This window comes from Berghia stephanieae, chromosome 1 (assembly GCF_034508935.2).
Source record: "Berghia stephanieae isolate SIO BIC M18660-M18661 chromosome 1, UCSD_Bste_1.3, whole genome shotgun sequence".
NCBI lineage: Eukaryota > Metazoa > Mollusca > Gastropoda > Nudibranchia > Aeolidiidae > Berghia > Berghia stephanieae.
The window spans coordinates 146,472,196-146,492,915 of record NC_088360.1 but is presented as its reverse complement, the minus strand read 5'-3'; the positions used below and the strand labels follow the sequence as shown (position 1 = coordinate 146,492,915).

Sequence of the window (20,720 nt, the reverse complement as noted above, 5' to 3'; positions counted from 1 at the left end):
AAAAATAATTTTACTAACCCTTACTAAGAATCAACTGTTACAACTATTTTGTGGTCATTGTTACTATTATCATTGCGGCTATGTGGTCTTGTAGTATGACACTCGTTTCCTGGGTTCGAGCCTCGCTCAGCGCATAGTTGAGTCCTTGGAAAAGGCTCTTTACTCACTTTCTCTCACCGTACTCAGGTGTAAAATGAGTACCTGGCCGTAACTGCATTGTCTCTGTCCGAAAAAAAAACTGTAATATTGCCTAACAGGCTTCATGTCCTGTCTCAAATGTTAAGTATTGCTGTTGGCCAGGGACCCCCTGTAAAGCACTTTGAACACTTTTAGTGTATATTGCGCTATATAAAATTTCCATTTTTATTCTTTTTTTAACCATTATCATCAACTTTGTCATAAATCGTTTGTAGACTCCCAAGACATGTTCACTTTTCCAGCAATTTATCCATTAAACAAATTCAATATTACCAGGCATCGTCTCTTACACCGATATCACCTTAAGCACAGTTACAGGCAATGATGAGATGTCTTTGCAGGGATGTCACTTTTACAGAAATTACTGGGTTTATCAAAATTTTGAACTTGCCATAAGATTTTTTTTTCCTTCGCAAACCACTACTCTAAGGCAGAAAGTTCAGGAAATTATCACTGACTCACTCAAGTGGGCCTAGAGTTACTTGCTAATACTAATACTGCTGTCTTGATGAGAAATGTCAAATTTCCAAATAGAATCAGATGAATATCAGCATAAGTTTATGAGAGAAAACAAAAAACACCCTTGTTATTGTTGAGCGGTTGATAATAATATCATCTTTTTATGTGTTTGCCAAGGGAAGTAATCCGTAAATATTCCTAATTATTTAAAAACTTTTACACTTGTTATCTCCCCTAATCAAGAGTTGCTGAACATTCCATCGAATAGATAATGTGACCATTCATCTCAAAGCAGTATTGTGTCGAGAAGTTCTTGATGTTTAAAATTCAATTTTATTAAGATTGAAGGAAAAAGAAATGCCTCTATAGAGGAATTTAAGTTTTGTTATTGAATTTTTTTTTTTTTGAAATAAATCCAAATCGGATTATTTTAACATTAATATTATTATTTTTACAATCTTGTCCATTCCAATATTGATACCACTTAGAGACTGTAGGTCACAAATATTTGATTGTTGTTTATTTTAACTGATGATATTAACTTGAGTGAACCAAATGTTGTTTGTGTTGCTTGCTTTAGGCTGTGTCAAAGGGTCATTGGGTTTTTCATATGTGGTTAAGGGTTGCCCAAAGATCAAAAGTTATTTTGTGATTACAGTCCGTGGAAGTTAAATTTAATCTCAACACGAAAGCATTGTACACATTAGTTTATCTATACAGTGGAAACCTGATATAACAGGGATGGTGGGACCAGAGCAAAAGTCCTGTTATAGCCGATCCCTGTTACATCAGAAATACAAGGGAAATAAGCACATTATTGACTTTATCAAGTGATCTAATACATCGATTACCTCCCTTGCCAAAAAACTGCATGCGACGGGGATTGTAATGCAATGTAAATTATAATACATGTATAGACCTAGATATAACTTTTTTTTTTTACCTTTTTAAAAATTTATTTCAAACTTTATTATTGATCTATGAAATAAAAGACAAGTGGGAACCAGCTGGCTTCAGGCATGTGCCCCACACCCAAAGGTACTATCCCTCCTTAGTCAGAGAAAAATTGTTAAAAATGAACATAATATTATTATTTACTTTTCATTGTTTATTGTTTCCTTTATTAACGGAGACCCTGGAGCTGAATCACATTGATAGGTGTGCTCATGGAATCTACCTTAATTTGTTCCCTATTTGAACCAATTCACTTTGTCTTACTCTTTCTTGCGTTCTTTAATTGTAATTATAGAATATTTCTTAAAACAATGAATATATACATCCAAGTTATCCGATCTCACTAGCCACTTTTGATGACGTATTCCCCCTGTTGTCGTATCGAGTCCTGTGTTATCTATGTTCCTCACCGTGCGACAGGGCCTAAAATATGGCAGTTTTCCTGCTTGATTGTTCCTGTGTGAAAAGGCATTGTCCCTGTTATAGCCGATTTGGTTCATGCTATAACCGATCATTTTTAATAGAGACAAAGAGAGGTAAAAAAAACGGGGATTTGAAAACTAAATGGTTGTAAATGGTTTCCACTGTACGTAATTCACATTGAAATGATTCTGGGAGTGTGAGGTTTTTGACTATCAAATTGTTTCTTATCCTTGCAGTGTCTCCACTTTAGACGTTAATGCTTAACTGACTTTGTAGTTCACTGTTACAGCAAAAATTTAAAGAAACTATTCCTGAAAAAAACATTCTGAATAATCTTTAAATATTTAATTTTGAAAAGATGATGGAAATTGCATATAGCACCGTCATCATCATTTTAATAATTCTTCAAAATAATTGCATCAATTCAGATCACTATTTATAAATTTCTTTTTATAACAGTTTCATTTAACTCTCTTGTTTGACATGACTGGAAATTGGTATTCAACAAATTATTTGATTTTTATTCATGCTGCACTCCCGACCCCAGAGAGTAAAAATGTGACCTCTCATCTAAGAACGGTATTGAGTCAGGACGATTAAGATGCTGAAAATGGAATTTGGAGCCAGAAATATCATGCTTAAGTTGAGTTTATATGTTTTAAAGAGGAGAAGGAATATCATATTTTACTGTGGTAGATTCCAAGGTTTCATATTTTTGACCAGTTTATTTAACTATAATTTGAATTTTGAGCATCTGGTCCATCCCGACATAATCCTGTTTTGAGACGATGATGGGTCACAAATTAACATTTTAAAAAATTCAACTAATCTGACATGGTTATATGCATTTCTCATGGTGTGCAATAAATGGAAATTGAAAAAGAATTTTCATGTCGAATGTTGCAAAATTGAACTTGTGTAAAAGCTTTATATCTGGGCGAGCTTTTCTGAACTCCCATTGTGGTCGGGAGGTCACTAGCTGTCTTCTATTCCCCTATATCTCAGTGATGCCAATCTTCCGCGGATCCGAGGAATTCCTCCTTTTTGGAGGTTCCTCCCATTTTTCCTCCGTTCGCAAAAAAAAAACAACAAAAAACAAAAATAAATTTTAAAAAAACAACAACAAAAAACGAAATTATAATGTAGCGAATCGTTGAAACAACAAAACACAATATGATCCTTGTAATCTTTGCAATATGATGGTGATATCACAAAAAATATAACTGCAATATATACATTAGATTTAAAAAAAAAGAAGTTTTATGTGTTTTATGACTCCTTCACCTGATCTTTAAATGGATAATAAATGCTCTCAAATTCCTAGTAGGAGGCTTCCTTCGGCAGCCTGAGCCCGCCTTTTGGGGGCATAATGAGACGTCAATTATTTTCCTCCTTTTTCATTTTTTTCTGTTGGCATCACTGATTTCTGTTTTCTGAGTTGATGTCTATCTTTGACTAGGAATGAGATTACTTGGTTTGTCCTAGCCGAAGTCCTTGGCTGAGAGGGAAACAGCCATGTATAGTATTAGTTTTAGGAGATTAAATTTTTTTTGACTTGTAAAGCGTCTCTCTGTTAAGTGCTGTTATATATTTTATTTTGAACATATCATTTGGATACATTTGAGTGTATTCCTCTTCGTGGGATCCTTGTTGAGACTTTTAGGTGTTTTCAAACTAAGTATACTGATAGTGTACTTTTGGATTATAGATCTGTTCCCTATTTAAACCACCTCCCTTTGTCTTTTTCTCGTGTCCTTTTAATTGTCAATCCCATAGTGGGCAGGGAGGTACATACTGTGTCTTCTATCCCCTTATATCTGTTTTCCAACATGCTTTCTGTCCTTGTCTTGGAATGAGGTTACTTGATTTTGTCCTGGCCCTGGTTGGAGTCCTGGCTGGGAGGGAAACAGTCAAATGCATAGTTATTGTTTTGGGAGATGATATTTTTTTGTAAATCATCTCTCTTATGTATTATTATATTTGTCATTTTTAATGTATAGTATAAGCATTTGAGTGTGTTCCTCTTTGTTGGATTTTGTGCTTGTGTCCAGATGAGACTTATAGGTGATCTCAAACTAAGTACATTGGTGGTATGCTCTTGGAATCTACATCTGATCCCTATTTGTTCCTAGTTCCCCTTTGTCTTACTTTTTCTTGGGTGCTTTAATTGTAATTCTAGAACTTTTTACTATCCCATTTTCTTCCTTTTTACTGGCGCTGATATGACTTTAATGGTTGCAAGCGCCGTAAAACCCTTAAAAACAAAACAAAATAAACATTAATTGTCAATCTTGAATTTCTTTTTAACTATTCCATTTTATTCATTTTTTACTGGGGCTGAAATTACTTAAGCATGTCGAAAGCACTGTATAGCCTTTAAAAACAAAACAAAGCTTCATATTTGATATGCCACATGGTTGTGATGTTTTTCTTGGCTTTTTTATATAGATTTTGTTTATATTTAGAATTTCACAATGATGAAGTTCTGGGTGGGGTTCCTGACCTCCCATAGTGGGCAGGGAGGTACTATCTGTGTCTTCTATCCACCTATATCTGTTTTCAAACTTGCTTTCTGCGGGTGGTTGGATGGGAGCATCACCCTTGAATCATATACCTATGATGTTCGCATGGGTGTACGATCCGATAGTGATGTCGTTTCTTCTTCTCTTTACTGCCTATCCTGCTTCTTTGGTTTGTGATTGTATTTTTGACAGGGGATATTTTTTTTTCTGTAAATCTTCTGCCTGTTTGTTCTTAGTTATTTATAGTTTAGCTTATATCTTTAGGTTATGATTTTGATTTACATTTGTACTATTTTTGTTAGATTGCTTGTTTTTTTGTTTCAGCGGTCTCTCATATAACCTCATTTGTGTTGGAAGAGACCTAAAGCAATAAACAAACAAAAAAAACTTGCTTTCTGTCTTTGTCTTGGAATGAGATTACTTGAGTTTTGTCCTGACCCTGTCAAATGCATAGTTATTGTTTTGGGAGATGATATTTTTTTCCTTGTAAATCATCTCTCTGTTATGTATTGTTATATATGTTATTGTGAATGTATAATGTAAGCATTTGAGTGTATTCCTCTTAGTGGGATCTTGTGCTGGTGTCTGCGCGAGACATTTAGGGGATCTTAAACTAACTACATTGATAGTTTGCTCTTGGAATCTACATATGTTCCCTATTTGAACCATTCCCCTCTGTCTTACTTTTTCCTCAAATCCTTTTAATTGTAAATCTAGAATCTTTTCACTATCCAATTTTCTTCCTTTTTACTGGCGCTGATATGACCTAAATGTGTTGCAAGCGCCGTAAATCCCTTAAAATCAAACAACTACTCACTTCATCTCTTGTTAAAAACAAACAAACAAACAACGGTGAAGTTGGCATAGACAGTATTGATGCATTTATTATTTTTGTTTATTTAATTTATATATTTTTTTTTAAATGATTATTTTATTTGTTGATGATTTGGACAATAAACCACCGTCCGTAATAGATCCAATACACAGACTACGCGGACAGTCTTTATAAGTAAAATAACTTGTTAAGTCTACACACATATAGCAGTTGTATATTGTGTCCTTTTTGTTCCTTCTCAAAAATTGTGTTTTCTATTTTTTATAATGTTATTTATTTTTGTTCTTTCGTTTATGTTTTTTTATTTTTGTTTTTTTTGGGAGTGGGGGGGGGGGGGGGGGGGGGGGGGGATTAAAAGCATTTATTGGTTTTTTTTTTTTTTTTCAATTGTTTAGGAATTAATTTTTAGCTTGTTGTTCTGGGTGGGGTGCCTAACCTCCCATAGTGGGCAGGGAGGTCACTTATAGGGAGGTCTTCTATCCCCCTATATCTGTTTTCTGAGTTGATTTCTGTCTTTGTTTGGGAATGGGATTATACTTGGTTTTGATCTGGTCGTTACTGGAGTCCTTGACTGAGAGGGAAACAGTCAAATGTATACTGTTAGTTTTGTGAGATTTTATGTTTTCCCTGTAATCATCTCTTTGTTATGTACTATTATATTTTTTTTGTTTTGAATATATATCAGGAATTGTGAACATTTTAGTGTGTTGCTTTTAGTGGGGACCTGTGCTTGTGTGTGGATGAGACCTAAGGTGATCTCAAACTGAGTACACTGATGGTTGGCTCTTGGAATTTTCATCCATTCCGTATTTGAACCATTCACCCTTTGTCTTAGTTTTTCTCCTGGGTGGGGTTCGTGACCTCCCATAGTGGACAGGGGAGTTCTTACTGTGTCTTCTATCCCCCTATATATCTGTTTTCCAACTTGCTTTCTATAATAGATTGACAATCAACATATAGTTTGAGCACAGATAGCCATAAGCTCTTTATTAAAACGGAAGTCACCAACTGCAAGTAAACAGGAACTCTTTCTTAACAATAACACAAAAGGATAACAATGGGCGCTAATCGTAATAGTAATATCAGATACCCAAACATTGTATCGATATCGGTATCGATGATACTTTATTACATCCCTTCACCCTTAGTAAGGCATAATGACATTAAAATAATAAGAGAAATAAGGAACCGTCAATTATGGCAAATTATAGATTAATAATTATTTACAAATCCAACCTCTTTGGTGGAATAATTATTCTCTGTGACCTTCGAGGCACAATTTGACCTTGATTGAATGAGCTTCCCAATTGCTCTGAGTTCCTAGTTTGGCTGTTAGTGTTAGCATTAGTTGGCGCGCAAGTAGGTCCAACATTAAGAGGATCACCAGTGCCTTCAGTGGTTGAACCAACTGATTGTGCAGGTGGCTTGCCTGATGTGAAGCGCTGATCTCTCGGTGGACTGTCAGTACACTGAAACTCATTGTGTGGGTTTATGTCAGATGGTACAACTCTAATTTGATCTTGGTGTCTTCTCTCAATGACACCATTATCTGTTTGGACTCGAAATGAAACAGGACCTGTTGCTTTGATAATTGTACCAGGTACCCAATTCTCTTTACTAGAGTAATTTCTAACAAATACTGTATCATCAACATCTATCTCCCTATCGCGAGAAGTTTCATCATGATAATACTTTTGGGCATTTTGTTTTTGCATAACTGACTGCTGAACTGATGGGTGCAGGAGGTCCAGGTGTGTCTTTAGTTTTCTACCCATTAGTAACTCAGATGGTGTCACTCCTGTGGTGACATGAGGTGTGGTTCGATATTTAGTTAGGAATCTGCTAACTTTCTCTCTTACAGTGGTAGCACCTTTTGCACTCATTTTGACCATTGCTGTTTTGAATGTACCCACAGCACGTTCAGCTAATCCATTACTAGCGGGTGATATGGAGAGCAAGTTATATGTTTGATACCATTAGCATTACAAAACATTTGGAATTCATAACTAGTGAAGGTAGGACCATTGTCCGAGACCAAGGTATTCGGCAAACCATGTGTTGAAAAGATTTCTCGTAGCTCTGCAATAGTGTCACGAGCTGTGATAGTGCTCATAAGCTTTACTTCGAGCCACTTAGAGTGGGCATCCACTAAGATTAGAAACATTTTGTTAAGAAAAGGACCTGCAAAGTCAATGTGTAATCTAGACCAGGGTTCATTTGGCCAATCCCAATTATACAAGGATGCTTTGGCTGGATTACGAGCATTCTTTTGACAGTCATAACACTCTTTGACAAAGGTTTCAATGTTCGAATCCAGATGTGGCCACCAGAACCATGAGCGAGCTAACGCGTTCATTTTAGACGCACCAAGATGAGTGTCGTGTAACATGATTAACACCTGATTTCGCAAAGCAAGGGGAATGATTACTCTTGTACCCCACAAAATACAATTATGCTCTAGACTCAATTCATTTTCCCTCAATTTGTAAGGCTTTAACTGTTCATTAGTTACAGTTTCTGGCCATCCATCCCTACAATATTGATAGACAGTATTCAAAACAGTATCATTCACAATAGCATTGGCAATATCATGATAACTAATAGGGGAATTGTCAATCACGTTGAACAACATATCAATGTCTTCAGGTACAAAAAGTTCAGTCTTGTCAGCAAGTGGTAGTCGAGAAAGGCCATCGGCACAATTCTTTGGACCAGGTATATACTCCAGCTTATAATCATAGGTGGCAAGTGTGATCGCCCATCTTTGAAGGCGAGCTGATGCATGTTCAGGCAAAGGTTTGGCTTCTCCTAGTAATCCCAAAAGTGGCTTATGATCCGTACGAATAACTACACGATTACCAAAAATAAACTTATGGAACTTCTTGACACCAAATAACACCGATAGTGCCTCCCTATCCAATTGTGAATATTTAGCTTCAGCCTGATTGAGTGAACGACTAGCATAAGCAATTGGCCTTTCATTATTTTCACTATCTAAATGAGCTAATATTGCTCCAACCCTGTGGGAGGAAGCATCACACGTAAGAATAAGCTTTTTTGTAGGATCAAAATGACATAGGATTTGATCAGATGATAACATTAATTTCACTTTTTGAAAAGAATCTTCCTGTTGACTGCTCCAATGCCATTTGGCATTTTTACGAAGAAGCATGTAGAGGGGAGCGAGGGTATGAGACAAATGTTTCATGAATTTTGAATAGTAATTCACGAATCCTAGAAATGCCTGCAGTTGCTGAACGTTGTTAGGATGGGGTGCTTCGTATATTGCTCGTACCTTTTCAGGCTGAGGACGTAAACCATGCGATGATAGGCGATATCCTAAGAAGTTGATTTCTGGCTTCAGAAATTGACATTTTTCTCGTCGAATACGTAATCCTTTCTCGTTGATGAGTCGTAGAACTTTATCCAAGGTAGCGAGATGCTCTTGGTCATTTTGACCAGTAATGTAGACATTGTCGAAGTAGACACACACGCCTGGTATGTCTTGAAACAGGGTTTCCATGACAGATTGGAAGATTCCTGGACTGGCAGAAATACCGAAACAGAGTCGTTCATATTGGAAGAGTCCTTTGTGGGTATTGATTGTAGTGAGTTGTCGAGAACTTGGATCTAGATTGAGTTGCGTATAGGCATGTGTAAAATCTAGCTCAGTGAATTTGTCACCATGTGATAATTTTATAGCGAGGTCTTCGATTCTTGGTATTGGGTGATTGTTTTCGTGAATGGCTTTATTTATTGTGACCTTGTAGTCACCACAGATTCTGACAGTATTGTCTTTCTTTAAGACTGGAACAATGGGCGTTGCCCATTCCGACGTTGAAACCTTTTTTATAATGTTCTCGTGTTGTAAGCGTTCGAGCTCGTTTTCTATCTTTTGCCGCATGGCAAATGGTTGTTGTCTACATTTGATGAATTTTGGAGTTGCATTATCTTTTAAATAGATTTTGACTTCACGATCATTCAATAATCCAGTGCCTTGAAAAACGTTGTTGTTTCGATCTAACACCTCGTCAAGAGTTTGTTGGTTCTCAATTGAGAATAAAGATGACCAATTGAGCTTAAAATGATGAAGCCAGTCCCTTCCCATTAAGGGAGGACCGTTACCCTCAACTATAAGGAGTGGCAGGTTCGCAGTTTGCTTATCATACTGCACATTAACAATTGTTTCTCCAACAATTTTGACATCTTGGCCTGTGTAGGTGGTTAGTGATTTCGATGACTTATCAAGTTTAGAGTTAACTAGATTTTCAAAGTCATTCTTGGTCATTACACTACATGACGCACCAGTATCAAGGTGGAACACAATGTTTTTATTGTTAATGAGGAGGGGAACCGAAATAGGGGGCCTTTTGTTTGGGGAATTCACAATAAAAAGTTCAAAATTATGCTCTGGGGGGCTTTCTTCATGCTGGGTGGTCAAATTATCTTCATTCAACAGGTGATTTTGATGGCGCTATTTTGCTGTAGGCGCTGGTTTTTTTGTCGATTGTATTTGCGATCTGCACATTTTTGCAATGTGACCCACTTTTTGACATTTATGGCAGGTTGTATGATTTGAATTTACACTGGAATTGGGTATGAGGGCCGCCGCACCGATGACACGATTTAGAAGTCGCTGATGAAGCATGTGATTTGCTCATGGTACTGAACGATCTTGAAGGTTGCTGATAAGAATTTCTGGACGTAGAAAAATGGACAGTTTCACCCTTCTGAAGTTGATGTGCACTATCTCTTGTTTGATGAATAGAGAGGGCAATGTCCATGGCTTTGTCGATAGTAAGATCATGCTCAACAAGAAGTTTTCGTTGAATCTGAGCATCGTTAATACCGGTCACAAACTTTTCGCAAAGACGTTCATTTAGAGTTTCTCGAAACTGGCAGTGCTCCGCAATGCTCCGCAGGGCAGCACAATACTGTTGGATTGATTCGTTCGGCTGACGATTTCTTCCTTCAAACTTAGCTCGCTGCAGGAATTTAGGATTAGGTGGAGGTGGGGAGTGGAAGTTCTTTAGCAGCATGCAAAGTTCTTCAAATGATTTATCTGCAGGCGAGTTTGGTTGGCACAGATCTTTCAATATTCTAAATTGTTTGGGGCCTACTACTGTTAGTAGCACAGCAGCTTGCTTTTTATCTGATTCTATGTCATTTGCCATGAAATAGAACTTAAGATGTTCCAAGTAGTCCACAATGGATGTCCCTTCCACAAATTCTGAGATGGTCCCAATGGTAGCCATTATTTTGGTTTAATTTACGTAATCAATAAAAATATTTGAATAATTACTTATCTGGCTCTTTTAAGAATTAATACGTAGCACTTCGGCTCTAGATGACTTTATCTCGTCGCCATTTATAATAGATTGACAATCAACATATTGTTTGAGCACAGATAGCCATAAGCTCTTTATTAAAACGGAAGTCACCAACTGCAAGTAAACAGGAACTCTTTCTTAACAATAACACAAAAGGATAACAATGGGCGCTAATCGTAATAGTAATATCAGATACCCAAACATTGTATCGATATCGGTATCGATGATACTTTATTACACTTTCTGTCTTTGTCTTGGAATGAGATTATTTGGTTTTGTCCAGGCCCTGGTCGGATGCCTTTGCTGAGAGGGAAACAGTCAAATGTATAGATATAGTTTTGGGAGATGATATTTTTTTCTTTCTAAATCATCTTGGGTATGACTATTATATTTTGTTTACATATTATTTATGTTTTGTAAACATTTGAGTGTATTCCTCTTAGTAGGGGCCTGTGCTTGTGTCAGGATGAGACATGTAGGTGATCTCAAACTAAGTACTTTGATGATATGTTCTTGGAATCTACATCTGTTCCCTATTTGAACCAATTCCCCTTTGTCTTACCTTTTCTTGGCTTGGGTGCCTTAATTGTAATTATAGAACTTTTTACTTTCCCATTTTCTTCCTTTTTTACTGGCGCTGATATTACCTGAATGTGTTGCAAGCGCCTTAAAACCCTAAAAAGCAAAAACAAACAAATGTCTATCCTTGTCTTGGAATGAGGATGAGATTATTTGGTTTTGTTCTGGCTCTAGAACTGTTGTTTTAATCATTCTCACATTAAAGGTGGGGTTCCTGGCCTCCCATAGTGGGCAGGGAGGTACTTACTGTGTCTTCTATCCCCCTATATCTGTTGTCCAACTTGCTTTCTATCTTTGTCTTGGAATGAGATTACGTGGTTTTGTCCTGGATCTAGCCGGATACACTGGCTGAGAGGGAAACAGTCGAATGTATAGTTATAGTTTTGGGAGATGATATTTTTTCCCTTGTAAATCATCTCTCTGTTGTGTATTATTGTTAGATTTTTTGTTTTTAATTTATAATGTAAGCATTTGAGTGTATTCCTTTTAGTAGGGACCTGTGCTCGTTTCTTGATGAGACTGTAAGGCAATGTGATCTCATACTAAGTACATCGATGGCATGCCCTTGGAATCTACACCAATTCCCTATTTGTATCATTCCTCTTTGTCTTCCCTTTTCTTGGGTGCTTTAATTGTAATTCTAGAACTTTTAACTATCCTATTTTCTTCCTTTTTACTGGCGCTGATATAACCTTAATGTGTTGCAAGCGCCGTAAAACCCTTAAAAACAAAAACAGTAAATGCAATTTTAAAAAATAATCGAAATTCTGGGGGGGGGGGGGGGGGGGGGTTTTCCCCGATCTCCCATAGTGGACAGGCTTGGTGGGGTTCCTTGACCTCCCATAGTGGGCAGGCTGGGTGGGGTTCCTTGACCTCCCATAGTGGGCAGGCTAGGTGGGGTTCCTTGACCTCCCATAGTGGACAGGCTTGGTGGGGTTCCTGACCTCCCATATTGGACAGGCGTGGTGGGGTTCCTTGACCTCCCATAGTGGGCAGGCTGGGTGGGGTTCCTTGACCTCCCATAGTGGGCAGGCTAGGTGGGGTTCCTTGACCTCCCTTAGTCGGCAGGCAAGGTGGGGTTCCTGACCCCCCATAGTGGGCAGGGAGATACTTGCTTTGTTTTTTATCCCTCTGTATCTTGTCTGTTTTAAAATTGCTGTCTACATTTGAGTGTATTCCTCTTAGTGGGGACCTGTGCTCTTGTCTGGATGAGACTTTTAGGTGATCACAAACTAAGTACACTGATAGTGTGCTCTTGGAATCTACAACTGTTGCCTATTTGAACCAATTCTCCTTTGTTTGCCTTATTCTTTGATGCTGCTTTACTTGTAATTCTAAAACTTTTTACTATCCCATTTTCTTCCTTTTTACTGGCGCTGATATTACCTTAATGTGTTGCAAGCGCCGTAAAACCCTTAAAAACAAAACAATCATTCGTCTGTAATGTTTCATTTTTTCATCCTGTTTTGTTGATAAAGGGGAAAGCCGAAACGTACACGTCATCTGTTTTCGTTTATTAGATTGAAGCTTGCATTCGATTTCACGGTTATTTATTTGTTGGATTGGCATGACGTTTTTTTTGGGGGGAAAATCCGGAAAATGGTCAGTAAAAAGAGGATTAATCATTCCGACATGATACCATTTCGAGACGATGGGTCACAATTGTTGTAGATTGTTCGTAAACAACGTCATAAATCCCGGAGAAGGGATTTGGTATCTTCCTTGGAGATTCATCAAGATGGACACCAAGGGAGGTGACTATATTATTATCATTATACCCACTAGCTAAATGAGGATACAAGGGGAGGTTATCGTAGATGAAGTGATTTAGTGAACTCGCAAAGTCAGTCAGAGTTGTATTTCACCTCGCCGTGCTCCCGTTTGTTGTTGTTGTTGTTTGAAAGGAAAATAATTTAAAACGATGGGTCTTATCAGAACACTGTTGTTGTTGTTGTTGTTGTTGTTCATTTTGGTCAGAAAACTTCATTCTCAGAGCTATATCAGGGGCAGCGTGGCTCAGTGGTACGATCTTTGCTTCCTACCCGAAAGGTACTGAGTTCAATCACTCGCCGCTGCGTTGTGTGGCCTTGAGCAAGTCACTTCGCCCTAGCTCACTTTGCGGCGCTGCTCTGCGGCTGACGCCTGAATAGACCCTAAAGACAAATTTTCCCTTGGGGATGAATAAAGGGAATTTTATTCATTTTATTTTTATTTTATTTTTTTATTTATATCTTGCACTATTACTAGTTCATGCGCCCCCATTTTTCAAGTAAGCGGGCCATTCCGCGCGATGGATCAAACCCGAAACGTGAGCATTTAAATAGCGCAATATCCAGAAACCGTGCTAAATGCGTTTTACAAGGGGTCCCCAACATTAATGTAGAACATGCAGGACGTCATATAAACGCCTTTAAGGGGGGTAGCACACTTTATATTTTCGATTGAGACAAAGCTGTGATTGGCCGGAGTACGCCGAGAGAGCGGGACTCGAACCCATGAGCTATCGGTCTTGAAGTGTGTGTGTGTCTGTGTGTTATACCACCAGACTACAAAGCCGCATGGTTATCAAAATGTTACAACATAATATACTTTTACGATCACCGGCTTCAGGCAGCCCCTACCGTTTTCAAGTTCAAGAATCTTATTCTTATACTATTATTATTGGCGTGTTGTAAATTTTTGGCCTTGGACTCACAACACACCTAAATTAGGCCGTAGGGTACGATCCGAGAAGTAGGCATCTAGCTTGACAATATTGTGTCCATAGGAAAGATATTCTTTTATTCAAGTTCCTCTGTTCATTCAGCAATGGTCGGGTTATTACGTCTGTTAGTGTTAGATAAGGCGGAAAGTAATTTATGATAGATTAACCCCCTCCTTACCAACTACAGGAAAATTGTCACATTCGTTACGATACAACCAACATTGTTCTTATTCAAATTTCTCTTGTACATCATAAAATTTTAAGAAAATGAACAGTGTGTTGTAGAGCATGTTTTGCTACAGGAAATTATCTATCGCAATAACTTTACTGCTATTGTGTTTGAGTTGAAAAAAAATATATTTTTGTGTTAGTAAGTTTTGAACTTTTGGGGAAAATCCTCAAAACCGCTGGTAAGGAGATGGTTAATGTCCAAGTTAAAGGATAGCAAGGAATTATTACCGTTGGCTTAACGTTATAGAACCGGGAAAATCCCTAACTAATAGAGTGACGTCGGCTGCATTATATTATGTTAATATCTTTGTAGGCCTTGTTAAATTATGTTAAGATTTCGGAACCTACCAAGTCGAAACAAACGATTGACTGGCATACAAGGGGAGGTAATTAGGGAAATTCCTTGGAGTAATCAAATCTACTGCTCTACGTAGGAGGGAAGAATGGGGGAAATTGGTGAACATGCAATATGGATTATTAAGGCATTGCTCCCAAACACACACACACACACACACACGCACGCGCGCGCGTATATATATATATATATATATATATATATATATATACACCAACAGATAGACTCTCGTCCTTACAAGCATAACAAACTCATTCGCGTGCTCTCTCTCCTCTCACTCACTCTCTCTCTCTCTCTCACTCCTCTCTCTATCTCCCCCCCCCCCCCCCTCTCTCTCTCTCCTCTCTCTCTCTCTCTCTCTCTCTCTCTCTATCTCTCTCTATCACACACACACACACACACACACATACAATGGGCATGTTCGGACACTGACATGATAACCACTGATTGTATGGGTTTGACGTCTTCCATGCAGCTATGAAAATACATTGAACAAGATATGAAGTGAGTAGAAAAGTAGAAAAGTGCCAGAAGACAATAGAGAATAACAATTTTTTTCGCGGCGGTGGTGGGGTTTGAACCTGCGACCTTATTGGTACGACAACTCCGCCTGGCAGGTGAGAGCGTGGCTCTACCGTGTGAGCTATCCACGAACACAAAAATAGTCGTTTCAAACCCAAGTCATTTCTAGATCCCTCTCTCACCCACTACTTGAGACCGCCGATTCGTTCGCACACCACCATCGCGAAGTAATTTTGACCATCAGTTAAGCTTAATAGCCAATATTCTCAACACAAACACATAACATAGAAACGATTGAGACATTGAGTATGCTCCGGTGTATGGGGTGAATTTTTAATTCAGAAAAATGAGTGGAGCAGGCACTTTATGGTGAGAGAGGGATCTAGAAATGACTTGGGTTTGAAACGACTATTTTTGTGTTCGTGGATAGCTCACACGGTAGAGCCACGCTCTCACCTGCCAGGCGGAGTTGTCGTACCAATAAGGTCGCAGGTTCAAACCCCACCACCGCCGCGAAAAAAATTGTTATTCTCTATTGTCTTCTGGCACTTTTCTACTCACTTCATATCTTGTTGTTACCAACAAAGTGCCTGCTCCACTCACTTTTCTGAATTAAAAATTCACCCCATACACCGGAGCATACTCAATGTCTCAATCGTTTCTATGTTATATGTTTGTGTTGAGAATATTGGCTATTAAGCTTAACTGCTGGTCAAAATTACTTCGCGATGGTGGTGTGCGAACGAATCGGCGGTCTCAAGAAGTGGGTGAGAGAGGGATCTAGAAATGACTTGGGTTTGAAACGAATATTTTTGTGTTCGTGGATAGCTCACACGGTAGAGCCACGCTCTCACCTGCCAGGCGGAGTTGTTGTACCAATAAGGTCGCAGGTTCAAACCAGTAGTATATAGTGAGCTGAATGACTAGAACCGGATTTAAAAGATGGATGTGGAGGATTGGTGTGATCGTTTTTTTTTACCTGCTAATCGATATTTTTAGATCTATTATGTATTGATTTTAGTTTGATTATGTATTTATAAGGACTCATTGTTATTATTTGTTATTGAATGTTTATTCAATTCCCATTTTGAGTTCGATTATATATCGAATGGTCAAATGCTTTATAATAAGTCCGTTTCGTACACCTGAGTCTAATGACTCATAGTTATTGATTAAATATACAATTATCTTATTGGCTATTAGATTGTATTTGACCTGGTTTTCTGATACTAAAGCTTATTGAAATCATTTGATTGGTTCTTTCAAACCTACAAGTTCAAATATCTAGTATCCGATTGGTTGTCATCATCTCTTATACCAATGTTTAGTTCTCATTCCGTTTGATTGATACTTTGGACGTTTTTTTTTTCTTCTTCTTATTTGTTAACTGTTAATACGCATTGTTTGTTTTGATCAGTAAGATGAGCGCGTGTGTTTATTGAGTGTTCGATTTGCCATCGATTATGTATCGAATGGTTAATTGCGTAATAATAGGGCTATACAGCTGATTGAATGGCTAAAAGGATCCTATCCCGGTGTTATTAGGTTCCGACTGGTTCAGCCGCGCCGCAGCACCGCAGCGCAAATTGAGGTCACGCAGTACAGTCCAAGGACTATAACGCTGAGCCGCGTTGTTCTTTTAAATTGGTTTCTTGCTCCTGAGTCTAATGACTTATTAATTTAATCAATTAAAAGTCCATTGATTCCCTCAAAGGTCAAAGGGCAAATAGCTCAGGCGTCAGCCGCACAGCAGCGCGGCAAAAAAAATAGGTCAAGGTCATTCAGAGCAGCTGAGTCTAATGACTTATAGTTATTGATTAAATATAGAATATCCCTTTCTTAATTCCCAATGGGAAATGTGTCTTTAGTGTCTAGTCCAAATGAAGACTGACATAACCAAGGCATCAGCCGCAGCTCAGCGCCGTAAAAATGAGGTAAAACAAGGTAACTTGTTAAATACCACGCAGCGTAACGGGTAGTCGAACTTGAAACCTTTAAGATACGAAGCAAAGACCACGCCGCTGGACCACGCTATCGTATAAGGAGTGTTTATTCAATTCCCAGGTCTGACTCCTGGACTTAGAACTATTTTTTATTTTAAAGAGAATTATTATAAACTTTCCATGACAAATATCTACAAATCTCATTAGCTTTTGAGCGTGTTTCCACACCCACATCTGGAACACATTTACCCTCCCTGCTTGAGAGTTCACAGGCTTTATCACCCTCTCGTGTTTATATTTAGATAAACCCGTTTTCAAACAACCTCGAAGATTAAATATCGTGAGAAACAGTCTTGGTATTCGTTTTCTTTCTTACAACTGCACCTGGTGGTTTATTTTACGTTAAAAGTCAAAACCCTACGTTCTGACTGCTTTTTAAAATTATTATTGTTATTTTTTTTTTTAGATGTTCTCTCGTTTAAATACTAGTTTGGAATACAGTTACATTATTATCACCAGTCTTCTGATCGATAGGATAAAAGTGCGCTACCTAACCTCTAGAAGGGAACATCAATTGGTAGAGCTCTCGCTTTACACACAAAAGGAGTGGGTTCGAGTTTGTTTGTTTTGTTTTGTTGTTTTTATTCCCTATCCATACAACACAATGATAAGGTAGCTAGGTCTGTTGGATCAAGCTGAAAGTACTTTTCGATAGTACATCTTTATTCCGTTCGTGTTATCACCCAATTGACAACGATGATTAGTTAACAGCGATCATCTCCAAGTGTAACCCCCTCCTTCTTCATATTTTACAGTCTAATTCTATAAATGGAATACAGCTGCTCTAAATAATTAGTTCGAGTTATTTAGTCATTCATCACAAGACTTCGCGAAAACGTTATAGAAAAAAAATACTATACTATCAACTTAAGTAACTGTGACCGTAATTTTGATTATCTCGCCTCATTGGACACTACATTCTAAATATCTCATTTTATTTTGTGTCACCTCGCCATTACCATCGCATCATGAATTTAAAATTTCTAGCATCAAAAAAAATAAATATTCCATTATTTAACTAAAAAAGATCTTGATATATACACATCTTCATTAAAAAATAATTATCACGCGTGTCCAATGATGCGACCGTAAAGATAATTTACCCACCAAACGAAGAAGAGATAAATCAAAGATAGTGCAGGGTGTAACAAATACGAGTACATTCTTTTCGTTTCAAGAAGTGAATCCAACACTGAAATTATGATGAACACTTTTATTCGATTCAGATTATTGTTAATAGAAAAACAGATTAAAGTAGATACCATGTCAGTCAAATCCCCTTTCTTCGTATTCCCCTCCTTTCTTTGAAAACGGATTTTAGAATCGATGATACTAAACGACTATTTTTCGAATTAACAAATTATGATCTGGACTTAATAAACCGTAATCACAGACACGTTAGTAGTTGCATTGTCCTGATTTGGTGATGTCTGTGAATCTTAAATACGAAAATGTCCGAAATAACACGATGTCACGCACAATTTTACTCGCGGTAATCAATGTTGATATATTTTTTTAATAATCATAGGTTCAAACTGACTTAAAATAGGTGTAATATCTCTATACAGATTTAATCATGAGAAGTTTTGTTTAATAGTTAAACGCCTTACCACTTATCAACGAAAGGGATCACCATATGAAATCGACACATGGTTAATTGGTGAATTTAGAAACAAAGTGTCTGTTTGCTGTCATCCTTGTCGTCTCAAACAATCAATTTTAAAGAATTATGTAGTTTTTCCAGTGATTTACTGTACTGGGATGGAAGAATTATCATGTATGGTTGTGTTGTTTTTTTTTTCTTGGGTCATTTTTCTAAAGCGGGTCTTGTAGTTTGTAATTTCCGTCTTAAATGCCATTTGCTTTATTTTTTAAAATAAGACGACGGAGAATTTTATTTAATGCAATTAAAGTAGGTCTCGTTCTTGTCTAGGTCTGGTAAAATAAATGAGATGACGTCATACACTTAATACAATCCCGTAGACAATGTTGATCTTGTAGAAACCTCCGGTATAGAGATTAGAACATGAATTCGAAATCAAGACGTTTTGGTATGGTAGTTAAACAATCTATCCATCGACCAATTAAAGCCTCTTCACTATGTGAATACGACTTGTAGATGGGTGCAATAGGAGGTGAATGTTTTCATTGAAATTTCACGTAGGATCAATTAAATAGAAATACGACCGATAAGCAATGTCCATGTGTCCACACGAGTTAAACCCAATATCATGTTGTACAGTCATATTCTCTTTACCCAATATCATTTTTGGAAACATTTTGATTGGGTTAATGTAAAATTTACATCTGAATCAAAACTAAAAAGAATTGGTGACAAAAGCTTTTGTAAAACTCCAACAACTTTTAACACACGGACTTATTTAACTTGGTTGCTTTTTAATAAAAAATATTCTTGTCTGATATAATACTTGTACCCGTCATTTTCTTCATGCGGCGGGTTTCGTGTTTTGTATCATGGACTTGAATTTTTTTTCGCAGCAAGAAATAAATAAATGAAACACAACAATCATTACAATACACAATATTGATTGATCAATTACTTAATACAATTACATGTCCTTGCCAAGTTACTCACTTCGTGAAATAGATTTTGATGAAAAAAAAATGAAAAGACAATTCCATCACTTCATGTCCTATATTATGGTTATCATACCAAGACATAACCTAATTGAAAATGTAACAAAAATTTTTTGTAGGAATAGTAAATTTTATAAACCAGGTATACATTATCTCTATTTATGACATTAAACCATGAATGTTTTTAACGCACATTTTCAGGGTTTGACACTATATTTACTGTACTTCTCCAGTAACATTGTCGAAGTTTTTAGATATTTGATACCACAACACTTTTAGATAACAGCTGGTGTTTTTTCCTCAAATTTTATCGATCTGAGCAGATATATATATTTTATCCCAGTGAAACGCTGTCCTAACAGCTGCTATATTTTTTTAAGATGATAACTCAAATGATCAGTAACACCCAATGTGTAAGACGTAGACGTGCAGTCTTTTAGTCGGTAGTGTAATATCATACAAAAACATCTGTCAAATGCGTAGTAATACCTAATGGCGATTTACAAGACGGTCAAAATTTATTAAATAAAAGTTTTCAGGACAGAATATATCAATTGAACCTAAGAAATTAATTTTTTTCAAAGCCAAAATGTGTGATGTAATTGATTTTTTAAGCTAAAATTTATGAAATATAAACTCGATAGCAAAAATTTATCTAACCAAAACATTTGAAGTAAAACATTGTTGGCTAAAAATGTGAAGTTAAAGTTTTCTTACCAACATTTGGGAAGTAATCATTTTCAGGTCAAAGTTTATGAAATACAAACTGTATGACAAAAATGTATGAAACTAAAGTTTTTTTTTATCGAAATAGTGTCTGGTGAAAAAAATAAATAAATAAAAATTGAAACTTTTGTGGTCAAAATGAGTGAAGTAAAAGATTTTTCGACCAAAATTTATAAAATAAAAGTATGCTTGTAAAAATGTATGAAATGAATACTTTCTATCCAAAATCTATGCAATGAAATGTTTTTAGACCAAAATGTTTGTAGTAGTAGTATCTTGAT

At 37.0% G+C, this 20,720-nt stretch overlaps 1 protein-coding gene and 1 long non-coding RNA gene across 3 annotated transcripts in view; one reads left to right on the top strand and one right to left on the bottom strand.

Moving 5' to 3' along the window:
• LOC144963446 (thiosulfate transporter TsuA-like) overlaps positions 1-3,164 on the top strand; it is a 27,687-nt gene extending 24,523 nt beyond the window's left edge. For both annotated transcript variants that reach the window (XM_078897529.1, XM_078897530.1), the window contains exon 11: positions 1-3,164. This exon is cut by the window's left edge and continues 604 nt beyond it. The gene's annotated coding sequence lies outside the window, so the exon portion shown is untranslated.
• Positions 3,165-4,733: 1,569 nt separating this feature from the next.
• Positions 4,734-20,720, bottom strand: part of LOC144963447 (uncharacterized) — a 228,361-nt gene continuing 212,374 nt past the window's right edge. The window contains exon 2 of the long non-coding RNA XR_013643631.1: positions 4,734-4,943. This is a non-coding gene — a long non-coding RNA (uncharacterized LOC144963447). The remainder of the gene's footprint in view (positions 4,944-20,720) is intronic.